Source organism: Danio rerio, chromosome 14, assembly GCF_052040795.2.
Source record: "Danio rerio strain M-AB ecotype USA chromosome 14, GRCz13ab, whole genome shotgun sequence".
Classification (NCBI taxonomy): domain Eukaryota; kingdom Metazoa; phylum Chordata; class Actinopteri; order Cypriniformes; family Danionidae; genus Danio; species Danio rerio.
In genome coordinates, this window is record NC_141034.1 from 9377633 (window position 1) to 9387382 (window position 9750).

At 39.6% G+C, this 9750-nt stretch overlaps 1 protein-coding gene across 1 annotated transcript in view; it reads left to right on the plus strand.

Moving 5' to 3' along the window:
* kcnk4a (potassium channel, subfamily K, member 4a) overlaps positions 1 to 9475 on the plus strand; it is a 34405-nt gene extending 24930 nt beyond the window's left edge. Inside the window, exon 11 of the transcript XR_015507072.1 lies at positions 9340 to 9475. The gene's annotated coding sequence lies outside the window, so the exon portion shown is untranslated. The remainder of the gene's footprint in view (positions 1 to 9339) is intronic.
* Positions 9476 to 9750: the final 275 nt, after the last annotated feature.

A 9750-nucleotide genomic window follows, 5' to 3' on the forward strand; every position in this document is an offset into this window, starting at 1 on the left:
GTTGCAACTGAAATCTGCAGGAAGGTAGATCTCCAGGAACAGGGTTGAGCACCCCTGGCTTATGCCAACTCCTGCATCTGCACTGCCCACGGGCTGCATCTGGGCCAAAGCTTGTGATCCACAGAACTGCCGATGTAAATTCATCCGTCATTCATTTATATTGTGTGGAGGCAAAGAGCATAGAATCACCAAGAGGCGACACTGTAGTGCAATATGGTAAACAGCCACTAGATGGTGCGGCGGCCATTTTGGAATGAAAATTTCAATAGAACAACAGCATATTATAAGTCTGTAAAATAAACTATTAAAAGTGTTGATGATTGTGATAGGAAGTGCTGTATTGTCTTTTAGGTTGTATCTCTGCTTTAATGCACTTTTTAAATAAATAAATAAAAAACAAAGCAGCTGCTCGCCATCGCAACAGTAATGAGATCAAATGGACAACCGATCGCTTTTACTCCAAAATGCGGGAATCCGGGGCTGTTGCTGGGCGCTGCTGTTGCAATGGAACGTTCTATTGAGTGTCGCCTCTTGGTGGAGGTGAGTAACGACTAAGACTACCTGAAGCTCTAATTTAATGTTATTATCCAAAATTTTAAAAGCAAATAGTCTATTTTGTGTTGCTAACATCCTCCTGATTAACAACTATGTAATAATAAGCTAGCTAAAGTTTAGCCAGGGCAATACCATAAGCATACAGGCTAATTTAACTGAAAAACAACAGCTGATAGTCATTTATTCAGAATATATGTTAATTGAAGCTATAAAACATGTACATATAGGCTAGCTATGGAAGTCAGTGGCTCAGTGTCACATTCTTCAAAATATTGTATTTTGTTCAGCAAAAAAAAAAAAAAAAAAACTGAAAGAGAAAAAATTTATTGAAAAAGGGTAGTTCACCCAAATTTTTTTAAATTTAATCACCCTAAAGTGGTTCCAAATCTTTGTTTTTTATTTTGTCTAACACTAAATAAATAAAAAGATCAAAAAAGATATTTAAAAAAAAAGCTATAAACTTGAAATCATTGACTTCCAGAGTAGGAAAAACAAAACCTTGAAAGTCAATGGTTACAGGTTTCCTACTTTCTTTAAAATATTATTTTGTGTGTTCAACAAAAGAAAAAGTCAAATAGGTTTGGAACAAGTGAAATGTGAGTAAATGGTGACTGAATTTTCAGTTTTGAATGAACTATCCATGAATTTAGGTTGAAATATCCTTCAATATATTTTAGTTATTAAAGTACAATTATTATTATTATTATTATTATTATTTAATAAATAGTGCCCTTTTTTGAGCCCCTGCCCCTTAAAGGTCTCTGCATGTCCCTGATTAAGGTTACAAACAGTACAATTTCTTACACCTAAATGTTTTTAAAAACATTATACAATCACAGACATTAAAAACAAATAAGGATAAATAAATTATATTCTCAACATGCATATCCTGCGATGTGACTATTGCGAATGATCACATTGCGATATCGATGTTGAAACTATATATTGAGCAGCTCTAGAATCAAATAATTTGATTGTAATGAATACAGAAACAGCAGATGCTGTTGCGATGCTTCTTTTATTGAACAGTTAAATTCATATAAAAGAAATTTGAAATATACAGCAAACATTTTTTTAAAATAATTTATTAATTATGATTTTTTTTATTGTTTTCCACATTTGCTACTCTATAATGGAAAGATGTTTCTGGATGGAGGCTGTAGTTACAGCATCTACCAGCAGAGGCTAACCAGATTTTCAATCTTTGGCTGGTTAACACTAACCTATGAAGCAGGCTCCCTCTTGTGGTTATCTGAGGAGGGCAAATATCTTACATGCTTTATTCTACATAAAAGAGACTGTTTATATTACTCTGGTGTTAGTATAAATGTTATATTTACACTCCAGCTCACACACAGACTCCTTCTGAAAACACATTTACAGAGTGTACATCTAAGCATCTACCTTCCCAGACACATTTTACAGCATGCGCACAAACAGATTTGTTTACAGAAAACAAGCAATTTCGCTGAGGAGCTCGCGCAGCAGGAGCTGGATGAGATTTTAAAAGCCCTTGGTGTGGGAAGACGAGGCGAACGAGTGAAAGAGCGAGTAACGATATGTCCCAGCGTGAGACAGCTCCAGGAATGGCTTTTGTAAGGCCCTGGCTGTGGGGATAAATGCCGGTTGCAGAGTGAAGGGGGTATTTAGAGGGACGAGGACAAACACATGGTGGTGGTTTACAGAGGAGCTTTTCCGCAGGGCTTCCAAATTCTACCTCTGCACTTCAGCCCCACCTAACACGACTTCTACACCCGCCGCATCGCTGTCTGAAACCGGAAGCCGTTTCGTTTTGTAACCTGAGCGTGACTGAAATTGATTTCTGAGCGGAAATGTCTTTAGAAGTGGGCAGCGAGTAAACCTGCAGTTGGTTTTGTGGTGTGTCCTGATACTGTGTTTGGAGAAACAGGAAAACTGCTTTAGGTATTTGTTTTATACAGTCGAGATTAAAATGAAAGAACAGTTTGCGGTTTATTAAAGCATATTTCATCAATTACATATATCTGAAACATGAAATATTATTTAAAAAAATTTTTATGAGATTCATTCACAGACATTCCAAGTTTGGAAAAGTCACTTCCGGGGGAAACAGAGATGATTTGCAGGAGATGGAGGGGATGTTGTGCGATGTGTCTGAACAGCGGGAGTGATGCGGTGGAGAGGGCTGTGTGACGTATTTGAGAACCAGGAGGAAGGCGTGCAGCTTTAGGGTGATTATTATTCATTTGCAGGCATCCGTGAGTCTCCCGCAAATGCATAGAGACACCTGGATGCCCGCAAATGAGTGATAATTCCAGGAGACTTGGGATGGTTGCACTTATATTCATTCATTTTTCAGCTTAGTCCCTTTATTCATCAGGGGTCACCACAGCAGAATGAACCGCCAACTTATCCAGTATATGTTTTACACAGCAGATGCTCTTCCAGCTGCAACCTAGTACTGGGATACACACTCATACTCTACGGCCAATTTAGTTTATTCGATTCACCTATAGCGCATGTGTTTTGACTGTGGGGGGAAACCGGAGCACCTTAAAGAAACCCACGCAAACACAGGGAGAACATGCAAACACTCATGCAGAAATGCCAACTGGGGCTGGGACTTGAACCAGAGACCTTCTTGCTGTGAGGTGAAAGTGCTAACCTTTGAGCCACCCTGTCGCCCTCTTAAATGAGACATTAGAGAAAAAAAAAACCTTGAGCAAAACTAGATTTTGGTAATTTTTGATACCTTCTCAGGGTTCAACGCTAAGGAGTTTTTCTACTGGTCCGATCAGGCCAGTGGTTCAGATTTTTACTTGCCCTGCCAAAATTTTACAGGCCCCACCAAAAAAAAAAAAAAAAAAAAAAAGGGAAGTTAATAGCTATTTTTTAAGCCACATATTTTAAACAATGTGTCAACAAAGTCTGTGACTCTACAATTTCAATACCTAACAAATGTTAAAAGTGTTTTGCAAACAAAAAGAGCAGAGGAAAATGAGGTGTTTTATTGCGGTTCGAAATTATTTAACAAAAGGTGGCTGACTTATCAAACTGATGGCAAACTGTGCAAAACATCACTTCATTTTTTAGTTGCGTTGTTCACATGTAAATGTCTGCTTCCAGGACGTAAGAAACAGACTTTTTCTTTTAGCCTTATAATTTGATGTTGCCGCCATGTTGCTGTTTCATCGCTGTACTGGCTGTCACCTGGGGTCCGTTCTTCGTACGTGGATTACTCAGTTAGCTGGATTTGGATATTGACGATTTGACACGATCCAGGATCGTTTCGTTCTTCAAAGCTGATCCGAGAGTTGTTGTCATGGCAACAGATCTGCTAGGTCAAACCTGATTGGGAGCAGGTTCAAATCATATAAACAGGATTAGATCGGCTCAGTTCAAGCAAAGATAATACAGAAAGTATGTACCGAGTTCTGATATTTTCTTACAGTTAAAGTTATATACACTTGGGAAAATAGTAGTTTTTAACTATATATATAAAGTTATAGTCATTAATAAAATAAATAAAGTTTTACATATTAATAAAACGTATGCAATCTGCACCCTCGAAATGAAAGTACAAAGACTGCCACCTGGTGGTGCAAAGAGAAAACTTATTGATATGAACTTTTTAGATCGCTTTAGTACAAATTGTGTATAATAGAAATGCACAATATGTGACTTTTTTAAAAAGCAATAATACATTTATGCAGTCATAAACATGTTTTGACAGTTAATATGCCAGTGATTTGATGCTTCACAAAAGTTGCAGACGCCTTTACCAATATCAAAATGCTTTTGGAAACAACCAGTTATTCTTTACACCGATTAAAAAACTGTACTATAATAAAGAAAATATTTTCTAAATGTAGAACTAAATACATTGATTTGCATTGAAATACATGATGAATACTCTTGTCTTGACAAATGAAAGTGTAAAGCCTGCAGCTCACAACAAATGTCAAGTTACTGCGTGTCATATTTAACAAACCGTTTACTGCTAATTTGATGTAATTTTGCTCACATGGATAATTGAATATTAATCAGATGATGTCATTACGCTGCTGTGCCGTCAGCCAATCGTTGCATTGCTGATCATGATTTCGAGGATCGATAGATCTGTCCTTAACAACACACGCAGCGATCTCAGATCAGTTCATCCAGACATTCTAATCTGATTCGCGAACTTGTTTGAAGAACCAAATAAGCGAGAGATCAGTTATCAAGATTAAAAGATCCAGGATCTGCCAAATCATCTTAGATCATTTAAGCGAGGTACGAAGAACGGACCCCAGGTTACGGAAAAAAATAGGATGGTCGAAACATCAAATCAAATAAGAGGACCTGGAAAGCAATATGGTGATTACGACATCACAGAGAAGGTAGTGTTTAAAGACTTATAAGCACAAACTTAAAATGTACGCAATTGACAAATTGTCGCAGACACTTAAATGTTATTGACAAGGCAGCACTGTCACGATCGGGCCAGTAATGATCCTGTCTACTGTCCCAAACGTCTCTCACGCTAGCCCTGGGCCACCAGGCAGTCCTTATTGTTGAGCCCTGCTTCTAGTTATTGCCGCAGGTCCCCTTTATTTCTAAAGCATTTTATGCTGAATTCAATATCTGTTCAGTTTATTTTAGTGCAGATGTCAGTGTTGAAAGATGATCCACTGAAGAGCAGCTCGACTGACTCAAACAAAGCAAGCCAAAGGTGATAGTGACAATAAATTAAAATTCCACCAATTGACAAAAATTAAAAAAAAATAAACAAGCTCATCAGGGAATCAGTTATTCTCTGGCAAAACTGATAAAGAGGCAGAACTGCAGTCTATTAGTTTAAATCTGCCACCTGAAGGTCATTTCCCTAAAAGATTAGTCCACACATAAATGATAATTCTGTCCTAGTTTACTCACCCTCATGTCTTTTCAAACCTGCAAGACACTCTCTGTTTAGCACAAGACTGAAACATAAAATTTGATAAATAGGGGGAATGAATATGATTATGCCTGAATGACCCTAGGGTCTAAATACCACTGTTAGGGTATTCCGATAAAGACCCTAGATGACAAGCCAGACTAAGTGCTGTTCACAAGCCTGGTTGTCATTTGGGTTTCCCAAGACAAGTAACGGGTACTTACAGGCCAAATGTGCCACAGGCCACAGTGGTCATAGATGCAAAAACTTTGGCCTAGGAAGAAGGGCATAGTTCTGAGAAACCATGGTCGAGGATTATCAGTCAGAGATTCTGGCAAATCATCCAGCACCTCAGGAAAAGGAAGTAGTTCTTCACCAACACTGTTTTCACTGGAGATGGGGAACTGTTGGCCTTGACAGGGGATGTTATCCGAGGGTGGGAAGAATACTCTGAGAATGCTCAATCTCACTGACTTGCATAGCCAGCAGAAATGGGGAATAGGGAATTGCAGGTGATTGAAGTCACTGAGGTAGTCTGAAGCTCTCCAGTGGCAAGGAATAGGGGATTGGATGAGATCCAATCTAAGTACCTTAAGTCTTTGAATGTATAGGGCAGCCTAGACTGACACCCTCTGTAGCATTGCTTGGAAGCCGGGGACAATGCCTCTGGACTGGACAACATGGGACCGGAGTGTTATGTTAATAGAATATCTTATTAACATAAAGAATGGGAATGTGTCATAACAGTGCAATGCATTCTGGGTATTTAGGACAAGGACAAATATTACAATAAAACAGTCAGCTTTTCTGTTGTGATTTGCATCTGTTTACATCGTGGGGTCCTGCATTTGTCCACAAACATGGCCAAACGCAACTTGCTGTGACATCGATTTTCGAGCTCTATAGAAGATTTCTTAGCCTTCCTTAATAGGTATATGCTAGAATACTGGAGAGGAGAATCAGGCTGACAGTAGAGCCTCAGATTCAGGTGGGTCAATGCAGTTTTTGAAAGGGATATGGAATACTGGACCAGCTCTACACTTTTACTAGGGTTGCTCAAGGGTTCATAGGAGTTCGTCTGATGTGCTTTGTGGAACTGGAAAAGTTGTTTGACTATTGTGGCATTATGTGTAAGGTTTTCTGGGAGCATCTGGTTTAAAGTTCTCTGTTACGGGCTGTCTGGCTGTAAATCAGACTTGTTCGTGGTGTATGCTGGACTTCTGCAGGGTGATATTGTTTTTTAATGGACAGAATTTGCAGGCACAGCCTACGGTTGGAAGGGGGGTCTGGTATGGAGACCAGAGAAAGGCTTTGGTCACAAGCTTTGGGCCATAACTTAAAGGACAAGATCTTAGCAAAAAACAGGTGAAATTAGCTTTATTTCCAGAATAGCAGGGTGCAGCTTTCTAACTGTAAGGAATTATTTAGAGGTGAAGAGTTGAGCCACTACTCCTTTCAAGAGAAACCAGTTAATGTCGCTTGGCGATGTGTATTGGATACCTCCTGAACACCTACCGAGGGTGATGTCTCAGGCTTCTCCCACTGGGAGGTGGCCCCAGGAAAGACCCAGTAGAGACATTTGGCATCTCCCCAGTGTAGCTGGAGCAAATGTCTGGAAAGAGGCAATTCTGAAGTTCCTTCCTGAGACTGCTACCCCTGCCACCTGACCCTGGACAGACAGGACAGACAAGACAGACAGATCTATCTATCTATCTGTCCGTCCGTCCGTCCGTCCGTCCGTCCGTCCGTCCGTCCGTCCCTACCTACCTACCTACCTACCTACCTACCTACCTACCTACCTACCTACCTACCTATCTATCTATCTATCTATCTATCTATCTATCTATCTATCTATCTATCTATCTATCTATCTATCTATCTATCTATCTATCTATCTATCTGTCTACCCATCTGTCTATCAATCATTGAAGGAAAATGGAATTACTCATATTTCGATATCTTATTAATAGAGACGTATTGAGGGCAGATCATCTCATAATAAATGGTTGAGTGTTTTTGCAATCTACTTTCCACTTATTACAGTGCAGCTCTAATCAGCAACAGCTGTTTTTGCTTCTAGGACTGTTGAAACGGATACAATTTAGGCATTTTGGCGGCGAAAATGCATAATTATGTCTTGGGAGTTGATGATGTAAAAACAGGATGCAAGACATATTCATGTAACCTCTGAAAATCCAAACATCCATCTGCTGAGAAACATTACATCAGGCAATATATTCCATGGCTGTTTTTCTCTTACCATTTCGTTGGTGATTTTTGTGTACTGAACTGAAAGAAACTTAAAACCTTGGTAATGAGGTGGTGTGCTGGTTTGCATCTGGAGGAATGTTCTAGAATGATTCACTTTTTTTTTTGTATTTGAAGTTTGGGAAATGAAAGTTTATGCTTTTATACAGCAAGACCACATTTGTACTTCTGAAAGGTCAAGATCTCTGTTCTTGATTTAGCAAAAGAAAAACTTTTATATGGCCAATGGTTAGAAAAATCAAAACAAATTAAATTCAACCATAACAAATCAAAAAGTTAATCTGACTTTGGATCATTTCTTAACCACTTCATTGACATTGCCATGCTGTGGCTTACATTTTTAGCCCTGATTCACTTTTTGCTTGAGCTTAGATGGATAAAACAGTTCAATAACACCAGCCTTTGTGTATGTCGTGAGATGACAAGAACCCAATAGTCTTGCCAAATTCACCCTTAATGACATAATGCTTTAATCAAAATCAGTTTTAGCCTGTCTAAATGCCTTCTCTGTTCTTCGCCTTACTCCCCCATTGGCAAATGCTGTTATCTTTGACATATACCACAAAACTCTTTCCTAAAGCATGACATGCACAAATCCCATGTTGTTGTTTTGGTGAAAACTGTTGCAATTATATACTTAATAAACTATTCTATAGACCTAAGCATAATTTGACCTCCTGAGCTTGACATTACAATAATAAAACTTCTATTTTAAAACGTGCCAGGCCCTGTGTTGTGCAATATATGGTTTAGCTTTGCATTCCCTTGAATAATTAAGCAACATTCACTTGAATAATGAAATGTTTTTTTCTGTGTGTAACCTACATTTAGCACATATTTATATAATTATTGAGGTATAGTGGAAGGAGTTTATCAGAATAAAGAATGTGCTACAATCTTTCCTATTAAAGCTTTTCCATGATTGTGCATGTATTCCTGTGGTCGTGTATACTACCTGACTAAAGTCTTGTCGACTATCCAAGTTTTAGTTGTTCATTTGGAATCAAAAGTAGCTTATATGAAAGGCAAAGGCCTCTGGATTCTTTGGCTCTCAGGAAAGGCGGTCGAGCTTTTTTCCTCTACCTCCCCTATTTCTCCTGGTTGTCTTATTCTATCTTTAAGGCTCTCTTTGCCCTGCTCTCCAAACAAATAAGGAATTGTGGATTTGATCGACTGGTCTTTGACACCATCTCAATGAGAAGTCTGGGTTCAGAGGAACCCAACTGTCCTGCGAGGACGTTTGCAGCTGGATACATGATAGACAAGTGGGAGAAGTGGCGTGTCATGTGCCTGGCCGGTCTGTCCCTTGGGGATATTAAAGATATCTATCTATCCAGAACTTTGATAACAGGGTTTTGATGATAAGTAAAAGGGCTCAATGTGGCTCAAAACCCCACCAAGCTGGGGTTTGGATTGAATCGGGGGTGGGCAGGTTTGTTAGTACTTAGACTGTGACTCTAGATCGCAAATTGGAAAACATCGGGAAGAAACTAGCAGCTTTGCAAAGTGATTAGGTCCGACCTAGAGACCAGTGACAGACATTAGATATCAGCGAAATTGGCATATATTACCCCGAATTGAAAATATATTATTCGGCTTCCCCGTGACTGTCTTGCCAGATGGCCTCGGCTGGAGACAAACAACTTCCCCCGGAGTCAGGGACAGGGTGTCCATAGAGGTGACCCAGGTGGCCGCCTAGGGCAGCAGAATAGAGAGGGCAGATCCCATACCTACCCCCCCACAGTCTTTACTTTTGTTCGCGACACTAGCCACTCCGGTACTTGCTGTCGTAAGCGCAATCACACCCCGTCTCCCATTTTCACTTTCGGTTTGAGGACGGCATTATCATCGTTTGCCTAGAGCGCCAGTGCAGCTTACTCCAGGCCTTGCCCAGAGAACATGAAAATGAGACTCTCTAAATTCCAGCTCCCTGTTCCGGAGACACCTGTAAGACTCTACAGGCGTTTCTGATATGTGCGATAAGTGTAAACTATCACCTTCTAACCTTAGTCATATGTTTGTATTTTGTC